This window comes from Cricetulus griseus, chromosome 2, assembly GCF_003668045.3.
Source record: "Cricetulus griseus strain 17A/GY chromosome 2, alternate assembly CriGri-PICRH-1.0, whole genome shotgun sequence".
In the NCBI taxonomy this organism is placed as follows: Eukaryota; Metazoa; Chordata; class Mammalia; order Rodentia; family Cricetidae; genus Cricetulus; species Cricetulus griseus.
The window spans coordinates 329,893,153-329,918,088 of NC_048595.1; the positions used below are offsets into that span (position 1 = coordinate 329,893,153).

Sequence of the window (24,936 nt, forward strand, 5' to 3'; positions counted from 1 at the left end):
AACACAATTCATACCTCTTCAGAAACTTGAGATGATTCACGGTAAGGAGGGTTGTAAATGAGGGGCAGGGCTGTACAAATGGCACATGCTGTTGTACATTGTTCAGTTCTCCTTATCGGAGTTAGGAGTCTTTCAAGTCTGCTGCCCCCATAGCCTATGCTTTCTTCTTGACGGGGGATAGTGGTGGTGCAAGGGAGCAATTGGAGAAAAAGGCAGATTTTTCTTCTGGGAATTTTGAGAGAGAACTTTGGACTGGAAGATATGTGTGTGAATATGGAAAGTAAAATATAGACAAATGACAAACGGTGTCATGACTTAGCGTCTTTCATTGCATGGAAATGAACTCTATAGAAAGAATTACTACAGGCCTTCTAAAAAGGTTGTTTGTTTTTTGCTTGTTTTTGTCTCTAACCACAGCATTCTGTGGTATTTAACTTCTCTCTCCACAGTAGGACTTGGAGGTAGAAAGATGTGCATTCGGTTGAACAGTGTGATTTTTCTGGCTGTTCCCTGAGAGACAGAGAACAATGGGGGCAAACAAAGATAGTTCAAGGAAGATTGCTGTCTACATAGATGGAGCTGGTTCACTTTCACATTATAAATAACCATGCCTATTCTTATCCATTACACACAGACTTTGGATGCATTAAAATGAAAAAAAAGTCTGATAAAAATGTTCTAGTATGGAAGCTTCTCTATCCATTTTAAACTGGTCCATTAAACACACTAATCATAGACTGTCAGAGTGTTGAGAAATTCAAAAGGCCCTAGGAGCCCAGCCAAATGTATCTCATGGAAGCCCGAGACCAGCTTGTCATTGGTAACCCCTCTTCGGATTTCTTCATCCCTGCCATAAGCCTGCGATTCCATGTGTCATGCTGGTTGTGATTGCTGGGCATGTTGTGAAATTCTACTCCCTTTCCTCTCCTGGTCTTTGTCTATGTCTCGGGTTTATGGATATTGCATAATCAGTTATCCTGGACTCTCCAGCACTCCCCTGCTGTGATGCTGCTGTGGGGTGAGGGTCAATGAGAATGGCCCTAAAGAAAGAGGACAGGACCAAGATGAACTTACCACCCCACAGGCCTTGTGAGACTGAGACACATTAGTAGGCTGTCTGCAGAGGTCACATGTCTTTCTGGGTACTCTTGATGAGAATGCTTTGTTCCTGCCTGGAGTTCACCTCTGGGTTGTGACTATCAACTTATCTGAGTAGGGATGTTTCAGGAGTCCATCACGCTGCATGACACTATTCCTGGGGAGATGTAAACAAACGTCTACTCACCCCAGATAGGGATCTAATGACAGGCCATTGTAAAGATGCCACCAAAGTCCAACTTGGTGAACCAGTGAGTTTATCAGGGTTAGTTATAAAACTGTGAGTCAGGGGTTACTTTCAGGAACAAGAATGATTCAAAGACAGATGCCTCACCGAAAGTCCACCCCAGTATGAGTGACAGCTGTCAGAGAATCTCTCTTCTAAGCAGCTCAGTTGGTCTGGGCCTCTTCAAGGAAGCTTGGTTGGTCTCTCAGCCTCTTTCATGTAACTCAGCTGTTCTGAGAGTGCCTCTCAACAGTCTTTATTACTTATATAAGCCAGGGTGGGGTGAGGGGGCTAATTCATCTGGTCCATTTCAGGGACTTCCTAAAACTTGTGAGTTGTTTATTTCCTGAGTTTTCAGGACCCTCCTTTAGAATGTAAGAGCTTCCCTACAGTGTGGAAGGAATGTTTCACCTACCTATAGAATATCCTGAACCTGAAGGTGCTTCACTCTAACTTGGAACATTTTATTTCAAAGGAAATTAGTACACAACATTGAACAAAGGCACTCTTTTCTTTCCCTTGTGAGCAATGTTTTTAATTTTTTGACCATATGAAATGCAGTTATTTTAGAACATATTTTTTAGGCTAGGTCTTATTGAACACTTTTATGGGTTAGCACATTTAAATGTCAAGATATGCCATTTCTTAACATGATCATCTTCTTCACCTTGTTAATATATTGAGTACAAGTGTCATCAGTCCACAGCATGGGCTATCTTACCTGGGAAACACTCATAGATTTAATGATTAACAATACTGTTCTTTTGGTACTGAGAGTGAATTCATCAAAGTAGGTCTGTGGTTGTCATCGGTTTACACTGTGTGTGATGGTGTTCAGCCAGACCTCTCAGCATCTGGTTACCCCTGGCTATATGGTACCATCACTATCTTCTTTTTAAAGGGATGGGTATGTTTCATATAATTGTCCTTTTTGTTTCTTCCCGAATCCTGAGTCTATATCTTTATGAGAATCAGTGGAATTGACTTCTAGCAATTTCATGTTAAATAGAAGAAAGCCAGCTGATTTGCCTTGTCCCCGTGCCTTATGCAGAAGTATGCTTTTCATCTCTTTTCCTCCTTCCCTCCCTCCTTTTCTTCCTTCTCAGAAGCTGATGGCTTAGTCTGTGGAGAAAGGAGTCACCACCTCTTCCTCTTCATTTCTTTCTAATCTTTCTTGCTCACCCTACCTTACCTGGAGAAGGTGAGGAGAAGCCCTGCAAGGCTGCTATGGAGGTAGAGAAGGTTTATTTCATTTCCAGGCAGTCTTTGCTTCCTGTGGTTTATAGTAACTGTGGAGTAGAGGCTAGGTGGTCACTGTGGCTAGAGTGAGAGAGGGTGTAGGCTGTTATTTCTACACGGAAAGGCTAGAAGTATGGACACCTTAAGCTAGCAGTTTGAGGAAGGTGAGCCTCGAGCTGTCACCATTATAAGTTGCCTTTGGAATGAGGCTTTATGGTCTTGAGTGGTTGGAGATATTGTCTTCAGTGAGGAGCCTTCGTGTTCCTCATGCCCCACCTAAAGAGCCTTGCTTACAATGGATCCATGTGGCTGGCTACATAGCCCCACCATCCAGGAAAGACTGCACTGAAAAAAAGGCAAAGTAAAATGGTTGCTACCCTGAAGGGCTAAGTGGCAAAGCCAAGATTTCAACTGAAGCCTGTCTGGCTCTAAATCCTTTGAAATCCAGTCCTGTAAAACAGAGCATTGTAGGAACTATTAAGACCTGTTGTAAACCAAGGTAGGCAACAGGATGGCAAGCTGGCTCAGAGTCTGATGCCAAAATTGGATCCTGTTAGTTTACACTACTTTAAAATCTACATTTGATGAACACACATGCCAGCAATTGAGAGACTTGTCTCCTCAGAATGCTAACTAAGCATCCTTTGGAGTTCCTTCTGTACTATGTGGAAATGGATTCCTAACTGCTACCTGGTCTACGTCTAGTTAACATGGTACCTCCCAGGTGTGCAAGGAGCCGGTGATCGTGTGTTGATGCTGGAGGCCAGAAGATCCCCCACAAGATGTCTTAGAGGAGATCATAGAAGTCAGATCAGTTTCCTTGTGGCAAAACCACAAATTGCTAAGGTTTCCTTGAAGTCCTAGAATTCCAAAGAGCGTAGGCCCACCCAGCAGAAGAATGCTGAGCTCGGCAAAACTCTACAGGGAGACACCGAAGCCACAGAAGGGAACTCTGGCACGACTTGAATTCCTTTAGTGTTCACTTGGAGAACTAGAATGTACAGGTACAGGTGTGGTCTACACGGTCACAGTTAAACCTCTAAGTAGGCATCAGTGTAGAGTGTGGTTTCCTACGTCTCAGGTAGCACTTGAGATTCTCAGTGTGAGGAGAGCTCCCAGCTGATATCGAGGCTGCTGGCCCAGGGACTACTCTGAGTAGAAAGGATCTTCACTGTTCTATCTTCCTCCATCTTTATCACTTCTCTTCCACAAGCTCCTTGGAGAACCACTTTGTGGTGATTGTATTTAGGGAAGCAGGACATATAGGACTCGGGACAGCACAGAGTCTTCTGAGGAGATTATCTCTGTATGCTTCACTGCTGCATATTTTGGGTGTGTGAGATGGTGTGGGAACACTGACAAAGCTGTGGGACAGTTTGTGATCAGAAAAACTCTGGACAGAAAGCTTCAGGGTTTCTTTATTTCACTGCCTTTTAATTAGCTTTTAATTGGTTAATCCGTGTGGTGATGTTCATATGTTTAAAGAATAAAATGTTTGGAAGGCTGTCTGGAGAGCATGGTGTTCACTGAAGCTGGCTGCTTCATACATGACATAGGGAGTCACCGAAGAGAAAGAAGGGTAAATGTGAAATAGTTCTCACTCTACACGATCAGAGTCATTCTGAGATAAACCGACTTTTAGAAAAGAAGACTGGAGTGGAGGGATGGATTAACTAACTGGGGCTTCCTAAAGGTAGAGATGTCTGCCTTATAATTTAGGGGTCAGAGGAGTCATATAAGTGGACGAGGGAATGCTAAGAGAACAGACATGGTAAGATCAACAGGGCAGGGTAGGTAAGGCAGGAGCCACTTAGAAGGTGCTAGTGTGTGGGAAGCAGTTTGCCACAGGGCTTAGCCATGAGGCTGAAAGGGCCAGAATGAGAAGAAACTGAAAAAGTCAGAGCAGTGTAATTTCTAAGAGATGGTGGCCAATTATTGCTTCTAGATATCCACCAACTGAGCCCCTTTCTCTGGGGGCCAGACTTGGGTTTTCTTGGGCTACTTCTGTGGCTGAATTGTGGGTCCATGAGCCTGGAGTGTACCTGCTAGAAGTGGTTCTCCTGAACTCTGAAGCAGAACAAAAACAGACACCGGACAGATAGGCAGGAGAGCAGTGGTGCCCAGTTTGGTTTCCAGGGCAACAGGGACTGCAAGTCCATGGCAAGCACCCAGTGTCCAGTGCTGACTGTGCACATTTGCTGGCGGCTGGGTCAGTGCCCAGGAGTGATGGCAGTATCTTCCCTGGCCCAGCTCAGTTCTGATTTGAGGCTTTGTCCTGGTGGAGCCACTAATCCTGGCTCTGCACCGTCCTAGATTCTCCAAACTGCAAATGCTTTTTATAATTTCTTGTTCTTAAAAATACGTGGTGACTTCTGTTCTTTGTAGCTTAGGACCCGACAGGCATAGAGAATAAATGAGAGTGCTTGTGGCTCATCTTCAGAGAGCCACAAAGAATGTTTGTAATCCTCAGGGTGGGTGATAGGCTTCATGAAGGAAGAAAGTCTGTACAGTCAGGGCTAAGGTCAAAGACACTGAGTTCAGGTGACAAGAGAAGTAAAAATTTAATGTCATGGAGTGAGCTCCCAGAAACCACTAGGTAGTTGCTGTTGTCTGCACCTCTTACACTTATCTTGTGATAAAACAATGTGCTACATAATGGCATTTCAGTCAACAAGAAACTGTATATCTTGGAAGGTGTGTGGCTATTCCATCTAGATTGAACCCAGGGTCTCCTGTGTGCTAAGGAAGCACTCTACTACTGAGCCTAGCCCCTATATCTCCAGCTGGATTCAAATAAGCATGCACTATGAGGCACCCACAATGGCAAAGATGACCTATGGGTATATTTCTCAGAGTCTCTCCCAGTCAATAAACAATGTGTGGCTGTATTATTATTATTATTATTATTATTATTATTATTATTTTATTTTATTATTATTTTGTGGCAGGGGAAACTGAGATACAGGAACCAATTAATTGTACATGTCATAAACATTAGAACTAGAATTCTGTGCAAGAACTAACTCCAATTACTGCTCCATCAGGCTTTGTCTCAGTGGCCTGGCCTACAGGTCTCTGTGGAACACTTTCTGTGTGTCAGGCATGATAATGGTCATGAGTGACAACTGCCTTTGTGATGGTTAAGATCTGCTGTCAGAGGTAAACATTACTAAATTAAGAGCTATGAGATGGGGATTTGTGGGAGTAAGAACAGCCAAGACCCTCTGTGTGCAGAGGGGAGATGCTTTCTCCTCTGGAGATGTCTGTTCTGGGGAAGTTCCAGCACTGGGCAGGGGGCAGCCAGGTTGGATAGGGAAAGGGAGAGAGCTGTTTAAGCTGGGAGAATTAAGCACAGGAAGGCACACTAAGATCAGTTTGCCTCCACAGAATCCTGTCAATGTGGTAGCTTTGCATTGTGGCTTCATTGTCCGTCTTCTCTATTAACTACAAATGAAAAATGATGCAAAGCCAAGTTCAGAGTTCTAAAATCATGGTGGAAACAGACAGCTGACATGTGCTTAGGGACAGGCGGTCCTGGAGCCACCCATCTGCTTAGGGCCAGTCTTTCTCTGTGCTGGGAAATAAGTTCCCTTCTGGTTTCTGGATGGTAACTGAGGAGGAGAGTCAACCAAGAGGCTGTCTCCTGCTGGGATGGCAGGTGGACCACCAACGAGTGAGGGCAAAGAGGATGCGGTTCAACACACATGACACCACTACTCATTTTCACATGGGCTTAGTGTCAGCCAATCCAGACTCCTGGATTTTGTGTTCCAGGACACTGTCTTTTTCTTTCTTGGTCCCTTTGGAGATTTTCCTTCCCAAGGGAAAAGCACCAGAATGATGTTGAAAATGTTATTCCTACGTTTGTAGCAAAAATCAAGACTAAGGTAAAAATGCAAATATAAGACATTAAAATGGGCTTTTTAGTGTTTTGGGCTTTTTGCTCCCCCCCCCCCACAGAAAGGGTCTTATGTAACTCAGATTAGCCTCAAATTCACCATGTAGCTGAGGACAACCCTGAACTTCTGGTCCTACTGCCTCTACCTCCTAATTACTGGAATTATAGGCAAGAAACTGCCATGCCCAGTTTATATGGTGCTAGGGACTGAAACTAGCCAGGATTTTACACATACCAGACAATCATTCTACTAAGTGGGCTACATCCCATTTCCGTCTTATCAAATTCCACATGACTGTGAAGGCCAAGCTTTCAAGTCCCTCTGAGAAGTCTTCCTTGACCATGCCAAAGAGAAGTGAGCCCCATCTTGCATCTCTAACAACCTGCAGGTCCTTTTTGCTGGGACTCGGGACACAGCGGCTTTGCTTTGTACAGTCAACACTGGGGCCAAGGACTCCCACCTCACAGTAGACAAACAAAATAGGAAGCCCGAACCTAGAGCACAGGAATGGCTGGTGTGTTTGCTCAAAGCAGGTACTTTCCAAACATGTTTGTAAATAGTGACATCTGAAGATCAAGTTTTAGCTAAAGATCCCCTTTCCATTCTATTGGAGTGTTTATCATGTTTGTTTTATATTTAGAATACTATTGTTAGATCCAACAACACATTTTTGAGACACAAGGAGAAGAAGAACAACAACAACAAAAGACAAACAAACAACAACAACAAAGAAAAACAGGACACGGTTACTCTTATGTACTGAACTGTGTCTCTCTTCCTCAAAATGTATGATTGATGTCCCCAAACCCTGCAACTCCACATATGACTATATTTGGACAAAGGGCCTTTAAATAGGTAATTAGCATTAGGTGAAGTCACTAGGGTAGCCCCCAGTCTGACGTGAGTAGTGTCCTTTTCAGATAAGGATGTGACTGGCGTGTGAGTCAGTTGGTAGAGTCTTGCCCGGCACGAACAAAACCCTGGGTTCCGAACAGCATAAACAGGGCATGGTGGTACACGCCTGTAATCCTGGAGGTGGAGGTGGAGGCAGAGGCATCACAAGTTTACAGTCATCCTTGTCTACTAGGATTTGAGGTCAGCCTAGAATATACGAGACAGTCTCAAAAAAAAAAAAAAAAGTTAGGCTGTAATGGCAAATGCACACCCTTAATCCTTGTACTCTGGAAGCACAGGTAGGCATATCTCTGTGAGTTCAAGGACAGCCAGGGCTGTTACAGAGAGAAACCCTGTCTCAAAAAACCAAAAAAAAAAAAAAAAAGTTTTGATATAGACATAGTATCTACAGGCCAAAGACAGGGAGGGGCCTCCCGAACCAACCCAGTCTAAGTCTTTAATCTGGGATTTTGAGCCTCCAGAATCTGGAGAAAATACTTCCTGTTATTAGTTATCCTGGTTGTGGTACTGGGTCGTGACAGTCCCATGAACTAAAAAGTACTCTAAGTTCATGAACTGATTATAATAACCAAGGACAAGTGAGGGCCCTGTAGGTAGGTCTTCAGTGAAGCTGAGAAATGTGGACTAGAACACGTGCATCACTCTCTTGTCCTGTCTACTGAGAGATCCCAGACAAGTCACTTACCTCTCGGAAGCTTTATTCTCTCATTAGGAACATGTGGAAAGTGCAGTATTGAACTTGTGGGTTTGTGGGGAGATCACACAAGACACATAAGATCATCCTCCCTTCGTGAGGATTGTTCCCCTGAAAAGGTCCCAACAGAGTGGAAGGAAGGAAGTCCACCTCCCTACCCAGAGCCTCAGTCTTCCTGCTGTGTCCTCAGAGAGAAAAACGAAGTCAGCCATTTTTGTTGTTTGTTTTTGTGTTTACTTTTCCTCAGAGTGAGCGTCTGTGGTAACTGATATCCATTGGTGGGTTAACAGACAAAGCAAGGCATCCATTTCCTAGTTGCTGTCAAAACTATCAGTTGTCATAAATTACCACAGCCAATTGTCTTCCAAAAGATGGGCCTTTGCTACATGGAATGAGAAACCAATATCCTTAGGATAGTCCTAAGATAGAAAGTATTAGGATAGTATCCACATCCTGGTGTGATTGGGTATAAACTCTGTGGTCACTTGCGACCACTCCTTGAGCTGCCTGCTAAGGCTATTTGTGGAAAGCAGCTTGCCCAGAATAAAGTGCACCCCAGTGTAAAGTGCACCCCACAGTCATTGCATAATGCCTGCATAAGGCATTCTGCAGTCTCCCAGGAGTGCCTGGATTTCAGGACTCATACATGACCAGTACAGCTAAGTTAGCTAGGCTCTGAGGGCTGTTACTGCTCAGTGAGAGAGAGTGGTCAGGCTCTGAGTTTTGGGACGATGGAAAAGGGAAAAGACAAAGATGCTGCCGTTGGTTAGGGAGCCAGGCTGTGGTGTGAAGGGGCTTTCTGCAGCAGCTGTTGTTTCTGTTTCTGTGGCAACCAGCAGAGAAATAGACGCACCCAGTGCAGGTGCACAAGAGTTGAGCACAGGGCTGGTTTCCTCCAAACAGCCCTGGCCAGCCAGAGTTGACGACCTCAGGCTCCTCCCAGGATGCAAATTGAAAGTTTCAATGTGTGGACATGGACATGTGGAAACTCTGAATTTCACGGGCTTTGATTACAGGAGCTGTAGCAGTGCCTGAGTTGTGCCTTCTCTGTTGGCACAGCAGAGTGGAGCCTGGCTTGGAAGGACCTCCAGGGTCTGCCGCCTGGCCTTGCTCAGTGTTCCTGCCTCTGGTAACTACATCACTAAGTCTACTGAGAAAACTTGTTGCTGGGCCAGATCTGGGACTCACGACTCCCCATCACAGTTCTGACGAGAAGCAGGAGATACCAGTAAATATCTCAGGGCTCCCCCATCTTGGTGCCTGTCCTTACCAAGCAACTCTGCTATGCATATACCCAGGCTCTCTTGCTGCAAGAGCCCCGCCTCTGGCAGACGCGGTTCAGAACTCAATCCCTGCCCCCATCACTTTCTTACATGTCTTTTTCTCACTCCTACTGCAGTCAAGACTTAACATATCCAGTAAGCCCCACCCTAGGACACTTGCATGTGCCTATTTCTCTGCCTGGGATGTTCTTCCCTTTGTGTCTTTACCATTTGTGTCTCAATTGCCTCAGCTATCTGTCCCTTTGGTGGGGGTTTTCCTGATCGGCTGTGAGAAATGTCATTCCCAATCTCCATCACTTCCTAGTTCCCTGCTTTCTTTTCTTCATGTCTCACGTAATGATATGTACATTTATCATATCAAAATGTCAGCCTCATGGGGGCAGGGGATTTGGTTTCTTCCTCTTAAAGTCCCAGTGTCTAAAATTGCTTGGCCACTAATAGTGAATGCTCAATGGACATACGTTGAATACATGACTGACTGACTAGGCTGGGAGAAAGGACATATTATGCACACATACTTAAGTCTACATCAAGTGGATATTTTCACATATTTAGTCATCTTTACACGTGGTTTCTTTAGGGCTGTTTCTTGGGAAACTTCTGCTTTTCTTTGCTTCTGGCCACGAGCCTTTTCTGTTGTACTTCAGCACTGGGGTGCCTGCCTTGGACCTGTCCATAAGTGATGACAGAACACTCTCGAGGCATTGGCTTGGGAACAAGCATTGGTATGGGGGTCTGGGGAGGCTTTTCCAGAGGGAGGCTGTCATTGACAGTCTGCCCTTCCTGAGGGCTATGTTTATATTTATTGAGTGTGGATGACTGAGCAGGGTGTGGTAGAAACAGTGGCTCTTGATAGGAAAATGGAAGGGAAGTAATCAAAATAATTATTATTTGTGGGACCAAAGTTCCTAGCTTCCCACTGAGAGGCAAGTCAGAGGCACCCTGGGAAGGGAAACACCTTCAGTCAGGACATGCTCACATGGCCTGGCAGCTTCCTGCCAGATGGCGGTTGTCCCCAGTGACACTCTGGGTCCTTTGTCCTGTCTCTGTATTTTTCTTTAAAACACTCTATAGAGATAAGAGTTGCTTTTGACTAATGTCAGAAAACTATGGAATGGGAGATCATGGAAATGCTGCCAGCAGCCAGAAAGCCTCAGTGTGTAATCTCCTCAGAGGACACACTATGAGTCGGTGGCCACACAGGCCCAATGTGGAGGTCCCTCAAAACACCTGACAGGAACCATCGCCTCTGTGAAATGTGAAAAGAAGCTCCCACCCAATTATGAAGAGGCTGCTAAAAGGAAAGAAAAGGTTTGCACAGCTAACACAACACAGGGCTTGCCAAAATCACCCTGCCCTAATTCTCCTGTCAGCAGAGACACTTTTCTGAAGAGCCAGTGACTCGTGACTTGCTTGCTTGATGCTTCCCACCACTCCGGATACACACCCCCATTCCACTCAGGTCCTCTGCCCACAGCACCCATTTTCTGTGTTTTCTCTTGAAGGGTATTCCCCAGGGCTCAACATCTCAGAAATTCTGTTGAGAGCACAACAATCTACACTCCTGATGGCCGCAAATGTTGTATCACTTATCTCATTTTGGGCAGCACTTAGTAGCTTCTGGCCCTTAAAGGAGGAGGTAGCTCAGGCCTCTGAGAATTGCTCTGTGCAAAGCCGATTCAAGAGTGAGAAAGGGACAAACCCCATCTGATGTCTTTGCTGCAGAGATCATTCCACATCCTTCCTAGGGAAGGAAGAGCAGGTGACTGGGACACCAAACACTTGGCAAGCCCGTGGCTTTCCTGCTCTGGCATGCTTTGCCGGGGTTTTCATGAACAATGACCTTTGCAAAAGCACAATGACCTTTGCAGAGATGGCCAAACCCTGGCAACCTCTCAGCAAGCTCAGATCTAAAAGAGCTCCTTCTGCTTTTCCCGACAGAACTGAACAATCAGGAAGAAAGACTTTTAAAAGCAGTCACCATAGACTCTGGCCAAGGTTTAGAGCTCTCTCCCTGACCTGTGATGACAGCATGAGTAAACAGTGAAGGATATCAAATTGCAGTTTGCATCCCTAGCAGGTGCCCTGCTGGAGATGCTGTGTGCAAGTCTGTGCCTTGAGTCAAAAGGACATCCTCTTGGGGGTGGGGGTGGGGGTGGGGCGTGCACTGCTCTGGGTTCCCTGGTATGAACGTTAAGACCCAGGAATTTGGAGGTGAGTGACAGAAAAGGGCCATTATGTGAAGTAAAAAACTTTCTTTGTCCTTCAAAGTTGCTTCTGCTGCACCCACTGAACTCTCATGTTTGGAAGTCATTGCCTGTCTTGTCTGCCTCACCTTGAAGAAACTTGTGGCTTGAAGCAGTCCCAGGCGTAGTTTCTTCCTGCAGAATATAATGCATGCGACAATTAGGGCTCAGACAGTCATAGTCTGACTCCTGCTTCTGTCATTCACCAGGAGCAACCCTGACAATGGCTTCCCATCTGAAAATTTTAGTTTCTTGGTGAGAGAGAGAGAGAAAGAGAGAGAGAGAGAGAGAGAGAGAGAGAGAGAGAGAGAGAGAGAGAAGTTATGCCACACTGGGTGATAATGCTTCCCTCAAGAGCCATAGACTACCTAACAAAAAATATACAAACAAAAGCAAAACAAAACCTTCACTTCCAATTGTTGGTCAGCAGAGTTCAAGAGACACCCCAATTGTCATTGCCTTTGGTTGCCTCCCCAAACTTGAAAGTTAGATCCATGGTTGCAGAAATTGCACATTTTCGGTATTCGACTTGGAGGGATCAAGCTGGAACTGACCTGGAAATCTCGCCATGAGAACTAGCTACCATAGTATCTTTCCAAGGAAGTTGTGCAAGCTACCAAGGGGGGAGGTGATAAATGGTCCTGCCCAGCTTTAAGGCCTTAACAATAATGACTAGCCCAGCAAGAATCCCCAGTGGTGTAATAGTGGCACTTCTCCCCTGGGGTAACAAAGAGCGGTCTAATTGAACTGAAGGCCTGCTCAATGGGATAGAATTCATGCCTGGTACTATAAACCTAGCCAAACACTCATGGCTGGAGGGGTCACTGGCCCCATAGGAGAACTTAACTACTGCCATTTTTGAAAACCAATGTAATTTCTAACTGTATTGTAAATACTTTTGCTTATATCCACAGGTAGATGTAGTTCGCAGGCCTCATCAGAGAAACTTCATTTTGTAACAGATGGAAACTACTAGAGAGATCTATAGAGAATTCAGAAAATTCAGAGAATAAGATCCAGGTCTAATTGCCACATTTACAGTGCAACTGCTATAACTAAGGCTCAGGGAATATTGCCAAAGAGGGGACGGAACAGTTGTGGGAGCCAGAAGGCAGGTTCTCTGCTGCTAGATAGCATCTTCCAGACATGACATGGGAGCTATAACCATGGCAGCCTCACCAAGATCTGCACAGGCCTGGAAGCCCCAGTAGTATCTAAAGAAAAATCTAGGAAATTATGACCTTGATGCACGTCTGGCTGCATCTGGTTGAGAAGAAGTGAATTTGAAACAGCAGTAAAGTGCCCAGTGAGTCAGGGCTCCAGGCACCTCAATTTTCTTCCCATATCTAAAGCCAAGTCATTTGCTGTTACTATTTTCAATATTAAGAATGTTAGTAAAGGCATTCTTTACCTCCTTTTAGGATTTAAAGGGAACCAGCAGAAAAATGTAACCCCGATTATAGTTTTAGGCACTCCGTTTTCCTGAGCAAATGGTTCATTTTCAATAGATAAACACAGGGAATGAAGTGTTTCCTTTCTCGGTGCCGGTAACCCCAAAATCAGAGCCAATTTTGACTTATTCTGAAGTGAGTTGGTCAGGCTCCATGATGTGTATTTTGCAAACTGAGCCTGATATGCCTGTGTCCAGCTTACTTTCTTGTTTACCTTCCAATTTCAAAGTACTTTTCTTTCCTTATTAGTTAAAGCATTTTAAAATGTAAATAATTTCTAAAAATATGTGTATAGTCAGAATTCAAAAGGTTTCTATTCTTGCCTGTAAACTATGTGACCCCTGCCTTTCCCTGGAGACAGCTGCTGACAGCAGCTTGCATCTTTCTCTAGAGGTGTTCTCTGAGAAGGTAAATACCTGTGTGCAGGTGTGAGTTCACTTTATGCGTGGCAGTGTGCAATGCAGATTTGTAAGAAATTTGCAGATGCTCTGGAGTTGGGCAATATATGTGACAAGTGTCCCCATATCTGCTCTTTAATGACTCTTAAAATTTAGTTCCTTTACTTTGAGCAAGTAAGCTGATAATTGAGCTGCTCTAGTCAGTTTCACTTTAAAAGAATGAACTAGAATAAAATCAAAACATGCCTCTCCTTTTTCCTTGCCTTGGTGGATCTTAGCGCCTGTATCCGGAGCACCACTGTAGGTAGGCTTCCTCAGGCTCATAGCCTGCTTCTTCAGATCCTCCACCCCCACGATTTTCTCCACTTCTCTCAGGCCCAGGTGCCTGGGGATTTTTGGCCTGCAGCTTTCTACCCTTACAGCACCAGAGCCTCTTTATCTACAGATGTAGAGATCTAGGAGTGTCTGGATTCCTTTCCCCTCCCCTTTCTTCCACAGCCAGTGACTGGAAGAGGACAGAAGCCTAGCATCTGGGGGCTGAGCCCAGGCTGAGCCCAGGCTGCCTGAAACCCCACTCCTGTTTGTTTCTTCTGCTCAGCCCTATTTCCCTTGCTCTTATCCCAGATTCTCCGAGCACACTTCCTTAATGTCACAAATTGACTACAAAGAATGGATCCTCATTTCAGGGTCTACCTCTCAGGGACCAAATAGGACAATAGATATTCAAATACCAGCCCTCTCACAGGATGCTGTTGAAAAGGGTAATGGCTCTCATCTCAGAGCCTGCTCTCCTGGCTAGGTCTCAAGCCTTGCAAAGTCACTGTCATTTCATTCCCGTCCCTCCCTTCTTCTTATTATCAAGTTTTTATTAATATATCATATACAAGGACAGCATTTCTGTTATTTACATTCTGTTGGGTAAACAATGTCCACATTGTTCCAGCTGTTTCCCCTTAATGCATTGGGTGAGATGTCCAAAATACACAGCAATTCCTTCCCTGGGACCTTCCTAGTCATCCTGCCCTAGGATAGTATTTGTTTTCTGCAGCTTCCTGGGATAAAAAGGTAGGTGTGTGTGTGTGTGTGTGTGTGTGTGTGTAGGTAGGTAAATGTGTATAGGTGCTAGAGTGTGTATGGGATTTTCAAATGACCTCAACCTTAATTTCTGAAACAGGGTCTCTCCGAGTCTAGAGCCAACTGGCCACGTATCCCGGAGATCTTCTGTCACCACCTCCCCAGTTCTAGGATTACAGAAGTATACATACCACAGCACCTGTCCTTGACATGGGTTCTGGGGATCGAACCCAGGTCCTCCTGCTTTTCCAGTGAACACTTTAGCCACTGAGCCTTCTCCCCAACTCCACATACCTGACAGATGATTATTTTTTGAAATGTAGTGGTAGTGACTGATAAAGCTGCTCCAGAGAAGACGGTTTGGGCCAGCTCTGTAGGGGACAGCTGATGCTTTAGCCAGGACCAGCTTACCCTGGGGTTACCCTCAAGGATGGTCTGAAGAACCTTTGAACTGTAACACTCAACTGCTTCATTGTGGGGCTCTTTCTTTTAAGATGTCAGTTTCTATATTTTGTCATCTAGCCTCTTCTTTAGTTGCCATTTTCTTCTCTAAATGTTTTTGGATTGTTTTGTTATTGTTTGGCCATTTTCAGCACTTGCCTTGTTTTTCTCACCATGACCTCCAGGCCTCTTCTTGTGTTTCTGTGAAAGAATAGTTTACTAACCACTGCATCCAATGGGAACCTCATGTTCCTAAGGCTATGATTCTATTTTTTACTCCCTTCATCCCCCAATTCTGTCAGTTCTTGTTTCATCTACTCTCGTCTTGGTATATTTCCCTTAGCACTGTATGTCTACTCTGAATTATATATTTTAGCGGCAACTATGTCTATTTTTTTCTTGCTGAAGAGCTGTGTCATCCCCTCTCTCTCTTAGTTCTCAGGGGTCTCTCTCATAGCTAAACTTCCTGATGGTGTTGTATGTAATGATTTCCATGTCATCCTGGAGCGGCTGGCTTACAAGTTGGTTTGTTTTTTAATGTTATTATTATTGTTACATCTTGACTCTGCTTTGTACAGACTGGCTGTCTTGAAGAGACTGGTATTCTAAGATTCAGTTGTTTTACAGGTAAAGCAGATATAATGTTACTTTCACGAATTAGATGAATTAAGGATCCAAGGGGTTTGATGCAGAGTATGATGTTCAGAAAGTACTTGGTAAATCTCTGTTTTCCATCTGTTTTACTCATCTGATGGAGATGTTGGCAGTTATATTAATCAGATTCACCCCTCTTCCAGTGTGCTTTCTGTTGCTGGGATAAATAGGACCAAAAGAAACTTTTGGAGGAAAAGGTTTATTGCATCTTACAAGTCTCTGGTCAGACTCCATCACTGAGGGAAGTCAAGGCAGGAACCTGGAGACAGGAACAGAACCAGAGACCACAGAGGATGGCTGCTTCCTGGCCTTCTCATCACGGCTTGCTCAGTTTGCATTCAGTATGCTACCCAGGACCAACACAAGGGTGCCTCTTCTCACAGTGTGGTAGGCTCTTTGATGCCAATCATTAAAGAAGAAATGCCACCATAGACATGCTCACAGGCTGATCTGATGGAGGCAATTCCTCAGTGTACAGTGGTTTGAATGAGAAATGCCCTCCATTGCCCGGGCATTTAAACGGTTGATCTCCAGTGGGTGGTACTGTTTGGGGAGGTTTAGTTAAAGCGGTGCAGGCTTGCTGGAGGAAGTACGTCACTGGGGCCTGCCTCTGAGATTAAAATCCTCTCCTACTTCTAGTTTGTTCTCTCTACTTTGTGCTTGCAGTTCAAGACGTGAGCTCTCAGCTTCCTGCTCCTGCTGCCTTGCTTTCCGTCTTGTTGCCATGCCTTCACTCAGCTATCATGGACTAAGACCCCAGGCCCACATCCCTCTTCAACCATAAGGCAAAACAAAGCAAAATCAAGCAACAAACAAATGAACAAACTAAACTGAAGTATTTCTTGAGTTTCTGTTGACTACTGTGTTATCACATCAACAGAAAAGTAACTAATATACCAGGTGACTCTAGTTGGTGTCAACATGACAAAATCTAATCAGTATAACACCCTTGTAATGGTGTACTACAAGGTCCAGGCCAACCCCACTTAGAGTAAGATTCTGTCTCAAAAAACCCCCCCAAATCAAGTATCTTTTGTTTTTCTCTAAATACAATGTTCTTTAATCATCTCCCTAAGCATCCATTACAGTAAATATTAGGAAATGCTTGTTGAAAATTATTATAATCTAGGAATTAAAATTTATCTATTTGTGTGCTGTATGTGAGTGTGTGTGTGTGTGTGTGTGTGTGTGTGAGAGACAGAGAGAGAGAGAGAGAGAGAGAGAGAGAGAGAGAGAGAAGGAAATATAGAGAGAGGACAGTGCAATTGTGCCACAGCACACAGGAGAAAGAGGTCAGAGAACAGCTTTTGGAAGCCAGTTGTCTCAAATCATGTAAATCCTGGGCATCCAACTCATGCCAGCCATCAGGCTTCCCAGTAGGCACCTTTGCCTCCTGAGTCATCTTGATGGCACTAGTTTAATAATTTTGCTAAATTAGTCATATATTACTCCATGTAATTTTTCAGCAATGTTTTTAGGCATATGTTGTACCATTGTACATTTTAATTTTTTTAATGCAAATTCTTTTTTAAAAGATTTTATTTATTTATTTATTTATTTATTTATTATGTATACAACATTCTGCTTCCATGTATATCTGCACACCAGAAGAGGGCACCAGATCTCATTATAGATGGTTCTGAGCCACCATGTGGTTGTTGGGAATTGAACTCAGGACCTCTGGAAGAGTAGTCGGTGCTCTTAACCTCTGAGCCATTCTCCAGCCCACATTTTAATTTTTTAAAGATTAAAATTTTATAATTACATTATTTCCTCCTTTCCTCCCCCTGAACCTTCCCATGAACCACTCCCTCCCTGTTTTTTCTTAATTTCCTGGCCTTTGACCTCTTTTCATTTTTGTTTTTTAAACTTTTTCTCCTTTTATTTAATTATTGTTACACATACACTGCTTAGTCTTTATAATATACATCACATGATATATATAAATATATAAATATTTATATATGATTTGACAGTGTCTTTGAGCTACAACATTATACCAATTTTATAGATGAACAAGGTGCAGTAAGGAAGTAGCCAAGTATACCTTGCTTTGAACTCTAATTTCAGTGGCCATGTCATCAACTGATCCTCTGGCAATCCTACCCTTTTCTCTGGTCAGAGCTACAGAAGAAGTGAACATGCATGAGGTTTCATACATGGCTCTGGAAAGCTCTCTCTCTCTCTCTCTCTCTCTCTCTCTCTCTCTCTCTCTCACACACACACACACACACACACACACACATACACAGACACACACGCACACGCACACTGCATACATTTTGTATCCACCAATCAAGTACTCCAGCATGGTGGGGTCGGGGTTTGACACTGTTAAATAAAGTTTTCTGGTATACTCAGACAATGCTTCCCTCTAAGGATTGGCTCTCCTTCAAGATTTCTCTCTGCTGTGTCTCTTTTTCAGGTGATCTAGTAAAAGCAACAAGTTCTAAATTCCATGCAATGCTGGGTTTTCTCAAAATGTAAGTGTCTGCTTTTAATGATGTTCTTGGAAAAGATGGAGCATGAAGGAGGAGCTGGGCAGCAACGAGGACTCTATTAAAAGAAACTGTCCATGCCATGCTATTTATCAAAATATTTTTCCATTTGAAAAATGGTGCAAGCATTGTCCGACTGGACTGTTCAGGAAATTCCTATAAAGACCCAGTGATTTAAAGTCATGTTAGAAAGGAACACACTTGTTTAATTCACTGTTTAACTTGTTCAGACTCAAAACTGTTCTAGAGATGAGTTCTGAGCTCTGGTGGCTTTTTGGGATATGTAGCATAACAAACAAAGCCAGTTTGAAAAGTAATGACTCAAAGAACTGTATCATTTGTGTTTCTCCAGACTAAACAAAAAGTCCCAACTAAGGCCAAAGTAGGAGATTTTTCTAACCCTTCCCATCCTGTACTTCACCTTCCTATCAGAGGACCAAATTTATAGCAATGAGCAAGAATGCTGGGCCAATAGCTTTGCAGTGTTTCTATTCACACTGTACCTCTTGGCTTTGGGCTGCATGCAAGATTTGGGCCATTCTGCAGCACAGGTTTGTCAGAATTCAGCCGATGAGTGTTTCCTACAGATTGTGACAGATTCTTTCCACCAAAAATATTTTTCTAGGCAAGTAGTCTCATGATTTATTAGCTTCAAGGACCTCCAATGTCAAATGGAGATAAATTAGAGTGGGAAGAAAATAAATAGAAGTTTGTAAAAGATGTGGACCATAGCCCTTTGGGGAAAGGTCACTTGGAAGTGTTGAGAGGATCCAGTGACAAAGGCGGGGTTGGTACCAGCTATTCCTTGAGGTAGGCCACAGTTATAATTCTTTCCTGCAAGTTGTGCACCAGTCACACATAGGGATTCTTACTGCTGCCAAGCCCCTAATACCTGCGTTTGGAACCATGTCAACTGAGCCTCAAAACTCATTGTACTACTTTCTCTTTAAGTGACACAAGGAACCAGTGAAGCCATTTTCACTTCAGGTGTCTTGGCCGTCCTGAAATTAGTATTGTTTCTTGATAGAGATTTGGAAGTACTGGTGCCACTTGCAAGGTTCAGGACTCCTGCCTCTGAGCCAGCTCCTGGAGCTGGCTTTGATGTACCCCCAGCTGCTTCAGTTGGACATGGATTCAGATTTTCTACCCATGCTTCTTGGCGGTGCCTCTTCTGTATCAGAATGTAACTGGGCCACCAGGCTCTGGCTTTGTCTCAAGTAGGCTATTCAGGAAATGATGCTTCTCCAATTGCTTTTCTTCTACTGTCTTCCTAGTTCCCATTCCATGTCTCTAAGCTCCTTCTTCTAGTCTTCTCTTGGGAGCACCCACACACTCATGGATGCACATGAAGACAAGGCTCTTACTATCAAGAAACTCAACATAAAGAAGACAGAGTCATAACAAGTAATGGCCCATCAGTATGCACCGAAGTGTGGGTACTCTCATGTGGGCACCCACTCCTTGTCTCTAACTCTGCCTGCCACCATGTCCTGTTAAACTGTCAGAGCATCTGAGGTCTCTAGCTTGACCTTTACCTTTTCTCACCCTCCATGATATATCTTGAAGACAGGATTGCATCCATTACTTCACTGTCTACTAGTACCCCAAGGCTCCCTTTTCACCCTAGTCCATCTCTGGTCCACTGAATCAGAAACCAGAGCTGATACTGAAGGGAGATGCATTAGTGTCCTGCACGCTATATGTTCTCGCCGGCAAGAAATACACACAGGACACTCGGATCCTTCTGCAGGAAAGCTTTAATGCATCTTGAGAGTGGGAGAGCATAAGCTTACCAGAGCGGAGACTCTGAGCCAAGAATCCCATCCCTTAATAAAGGCTGGCCGCGGCCGCCTGGGACGTGTTACCCTATGAATGGCTTCAGCTCCTCAGGCCAAATGAGCCACGGGATAGGCAGAGATCAAAGGAATGGAAATTACCCAGCGCCTGTGAAATAATTTACATTTGGTGCCTGCAGGCACCATCATTGTAATGGAGAATGCAGGAACGGCTCCCTACACATTAGTATGGCCACAAGAATAAGGGTATGGTGATGGGGAAATGTCCCTCCAACTGGTTTCACATAGATTTCTAGTGGCATAGCTTGAGGATTTTACATGCTGTCACAACACTTAGGGACCACATCATGATGAGCAGTGGGTGCCTGATGTTCAGACTTCTTGGTTCTTCAACATACTTTTCAAGAAAGTTTCTTTCCTTCCTTAAACCTCACAGGTGATTGTTGGAGTTCTTGGGCAGAGCAATACTCTTTTTATTAACATAAAAATGCAAATAGCTTTTATTTTTAATTAGAAGGGCTCATTCTTAATCCCAGTACTTGGAAGGCAGAGGCAGGAGATGGCTGTGAGTTTGAGACCAGCCTGTTTCCAGGACAGCCAGAGCTGTTACACAGAGAAACCCTGTTTCAAAAAAGAAAGAAAGAAGGAAAAAGAAAGACAAGAAGAAAGAGTGGCAGCAGGACACACAGCATAAATGTGCACACTCGACTTTAACATGCGAGGATGGGTGGTTGTCTCATCTTTGTTTTACTTCACTGTAAAGATCTTATGGATCTTTACTGATGACTCTTGACCCTTTCAAAGGACTGCTTGGGGTGGGGAACTTGTCACTAACTTTTAAAATTTGAACTTGAGAATTCCACATTTATTCTTTGAAGAGTTCATCCAAAAAGATTTTAGGTATGTTCATGCATGTGCTGGTTCCTAAGTCTTAGATATCAAAATGTCTACCTAAAAAGTCCTATAAATAAATAACTTTATAAAGTTCTTGGTATTTCTTGTTGCAATATTATCAATGGTAAGGCAAGAGAAGATTCTTGGAAGTTGAGGATAGAGGACTCTGGTCAGGGGACAGAAGGTAGAACTAACTTGTCAAACTTTAGCACAGGTGTGGCTTCCTTGCATTAGAGCCCAGACTGCTGAGAACTGTGGCTATTGCCTTAGTTAGTTAGAGACAATGGATGAGCCCTTGGTGAACACCTACAACATGCAGATTGTGCCTTTGGCCCCAAAGCCTGAGTCCAATTCTGTTTCATGCAACAAGAAACATGGAAAATGGAGGAAGACTATAGTGCAGATACACTCAGCCAGCAGAGACCCTGGGAACACACTGATTCCTTCCCCACCCATGTTCCTGTGTGCACAAAAGTCTGTCTTACTAAACACATTCCCTTAGTCTTCAAACTCAGTTCTGACACCCCTGTCAGCTAGACAACCACTCTTTGTCAGTTGGGATTGCCCATGAATAGATTGATTCCTTTGAACAAACTCAGATCTTAAAGTCGATTTGTCAGCCTCCTGTCTACCAAGATGACCGCTCCCTCCCTCAACCCCCACTGTCAAGCAAGCCATGAGAAAAAAGGCAGGGGCTAAACAGGAGTGAGGATATCCCAGTCCCCACCCACTCTCCTGTGGGCATGTGAAGAAACTACTCCTGAATTTCTGGTTGAACCAGGAGTTAGGGTGTCTGAGTGGGAGCTGGCTCTCTTCCTGCATTCCCAAGGAGCCCGGACTGCCAGTCAAAGGCCAGTGTATGGTTCGGTAAATGTCTATACTCTTTGAAGGTATAGTGGATGTTTCACAAGTAGCTCTTGGATAAGTGAATTAGCCAGATATTCTCAACAGAGATGGATGCATAAGTATATTTCTCCAAATAGGACACACTAGAACATTGAAAGTTTTTTCTTTCTCTTTTCTGTTTTTGGAGGGTTTGAGAATTAATACTGACCACCAGGTTCTTGGGATTGAGAATTACTTGAATATAAGCTTCTGGACACACCTTTGTAGGGTTATCTAGATTAGGTTAATTGAAGTAGAATGACCACTGTGGGTGGCACCACTCCTTAGGCTGAGTTTCTGGACTGTTTAAAAAGGAGAAAAGAAGCTGATCACCGGTGTCCATCTTTCCTGCTTCCTGACTGAAGATGCAATGTGACCAGGGTCCCCAAAACTCCTGCCACTCCATGATAGACTGTACCCTAAATTGTGAGCCAGAATACCCTTCCTCCATTGAATTTCTTTGCTTTTGTGGGGTGTTTTGCCACAGCAATGAGACAAGTTGCTAACACAAGTGAGGCAGTGAAAGTGGGCCTGGAATTCTGTCCAATTAGAATAGAACATTTTCAATGTTATTTTCATACTCTTCAATGTTTATTGAGGTTTGCTTTTATATTGTATATTAAGAATGTTGATTCAAAGACAAAAATTTATATAATTATTCAGCCATCACTTAGTCCCAAACTTAAAATACAAAACCAGAGAAAATTAGGTCATGAATCTCTCTAGGTAACAGCATTCCCTTCCCCAGCCCAAGATAACAACATCCTTTTATATCCATAGATTAGTTCTGCCTATTCCTGAAAGTCAAATAGAATTCTAAAGTACTTATTAGTAGATATGTGGCATATCGAATTTCATGTTGTTGCAGGTCAGTGAATTAATTTCTTTTTATTGATGTGTAGTAGTCTACACATGGAAGATGAACTTGTTGCTCATTCTCCTGTTAATAGACATTTGTGAGTATTATAATACTTTGCTGCTATTGTGAATAAATTTCCCATGTGTGTTCTTCTTAAACAACTCTCTTATGGGAATGCATATTTATTGCTCATGCTTATAAATTTAGTAGTGGAATTGCTAAGTCATGAGACAGGTGATGTTTGACTTCAGCAGAAACCATGCAATATTTTTCCAAAGCAATTGTAATATTTTTTTCCAACCAGTAACTTATGAGGTTCAGTTCTTCTACAACTCTTTCCCACCACTTGTTCTTGTTGGTTTTCTTCTTCATCATCATTCCAAGGGCAGACCATGTTACTTGTTGTGGGCTTTAATGTGCACTTCAGTGGTAAGGAATGCTGCTGAGTATTTTCCTTGACATAATGGCCATGCAAATGTGCTCACACACAAGTTGCCTTGGTCATGGTGTTTTATCACAGCAACCAAAAAGTAGCTAACACAGGTGCTTGCTCACTTTAAAGTTGGATTCATTGTGTTTTTGTTGTTAATTTAAGAAATACATTCCATGTTAAGTCCTATGTTGGATAAACATATTTTTAAATCTATGGCTTATATTTTTACTTAATGGTAGCTTTTGATAATCAAGTATTTTTGATTTTGTGAGAATTATGATACACCAAGGCTTTTTTTAAATTAAGGTTTCGGTGCATAAGAAGGTTTTGCCTGTCTCTAGTTAGAGAAGATGTTTTCATATTTTCTCTTAGAAGCTGAGTCATTTTTTCATACTAATTTTTATGTCTGTCTTAAATTAATTCTGTCATACTATAGAACCAAGGCCTATCCATGCTTGCTGCTTTTCATCTGGCTATCCAGCTAACCTCTTAATCTTGACAGAGTTCTTACTCTCCATGGGTTTGTTGCTCAGGGCCACCATGGAATTCTGTTTTCTACTATCCAACGGCAAAGATTCCATGGCAGCTCCAGCTGTGGTACAAACCATGCTATTGGTATCCGTGGTGTTAGTCCTGAAGGTGCACAGGGTTGTGGTGGGGTCATGGAAGCTTCTACAGATTCACATGAAAGCTCAAGAACTAGACTGCAAGGGTGGAACTGTACAAAGAATTCCCACTGGAAGAAGGCTTAGCTGGTCTGCAGGGACAGAGCTGCAGCTGGAACCCTATGATGGTAGAACAGACAGAGTGTGCCAACCAGGTTATGGAAGCTACAGACAGCAGCAAGCAGCCCAGAGAGCTGTGGCTGGCATGTGGACAGAACCAGCAAAGCTGTGGGGTGGAGCTGCCTGAGGGCCTCAGGGGTCAACTCCTATCCACAAGATTCAGTCTTTCCTGCTGAGTTCCAGGCTTGGTTTAGGTGCATTTTTTCTGTTTCCTATTTTCCTGGTGTGGTATCTTAGAAGTAAATAACATGTAAAAGTTTTTACATTTATTACTGACTTATATCTGGACAGATTTTGTCTCGAGTCTCAGATAAAACTTTGGACTTTTGAATGATGTTGGAGTAAATTAAGATTTGGGGAGCCGGACAGTGGTGGAACAGGCCTTTAATCCAGCACTTGGGAGACAGAGGTAGGCGGATCTCTGTGAGTTTGAGGCCAGCCTGGCCTACAGAGCAAGCTCCAGGACAGCCTCAAAGCTACAGAGAAACCCTATCTCAACTCCCCACCCCCCACCAAAAAAAAAAAGATTTGGGGACCATTGGAGATGAAAGGATAGATGATCTGGAAAATTTATGGCATAGGGTTCAGGGACAGAATGCTATAGTCTGAATGAGTCTCCCAAAGGTTCACAGTGGAAACTTGGTCCTGGGTTTTGCAATGTGGAAAGGTGCTGAAGACTAAAAAAAATGAAGACTAATTGAGACCATGTCAATGGCCTCTGTGTTTTTCATAGGATCTACAGCTCATTCTTTCAAGAGAGTTGTTAATAAACAAAAATAATAAACAAAAATCAGTCCTTCCCTTCTCACTGGCTTCCTCTGCTACTGTCTGGCCTCTCCTTGTCACATTCCGATGACATCTACTGTTGTGTAGCTAAAGTGGGACTCTATTGCGCTCAGCCAATGTCCGTGTTACACTCTGGAATGTACAAAACTGTGAGCTGAACTAACCTCCTTTCTTTGTGTGTTACCTCAATTTAGATATTTTGCTACAGTAATTGAAAACGATACAATATACCCTGGGAAAACTGAATCACTTTCTAAAATGAGGTAACAGAAAATCTCTTGGGTGCTGTGAGAAATGAAGGAAATCTGTGATGTCTCACACAGTAAACCTTGAAGATGAAACAATAGCCCGGGGCAGTTAAGAGCCAGAAGACTGGAAGAGG

The 24,936-nt window shown here is 43.5% G+C and overlaps 1 long non-coding RNA gene across 6 annotated transcripts in view; it reads left to right on the forward strand.

The window, feature by feature from the left end:
* The window catches only part of LOC107978001, a 71,500-nt gene that overhangs the window by 36,043 nt on the left and 10,521 nt on the right, over positions 1-24,936 (forward strand). For all 6 annotated transcript variants that reach the window (XR_004768528.1, XR_004768530.1, XR_004768527.1 and 3 more), the window contains one exon: positions 24,749-24,935. This is a non-coding gene — a long non-coding RNA (uncharacterized LOC107978001). The remainder of the gene's footprint in view (positions 1-24,748; position 24,936) is intronic.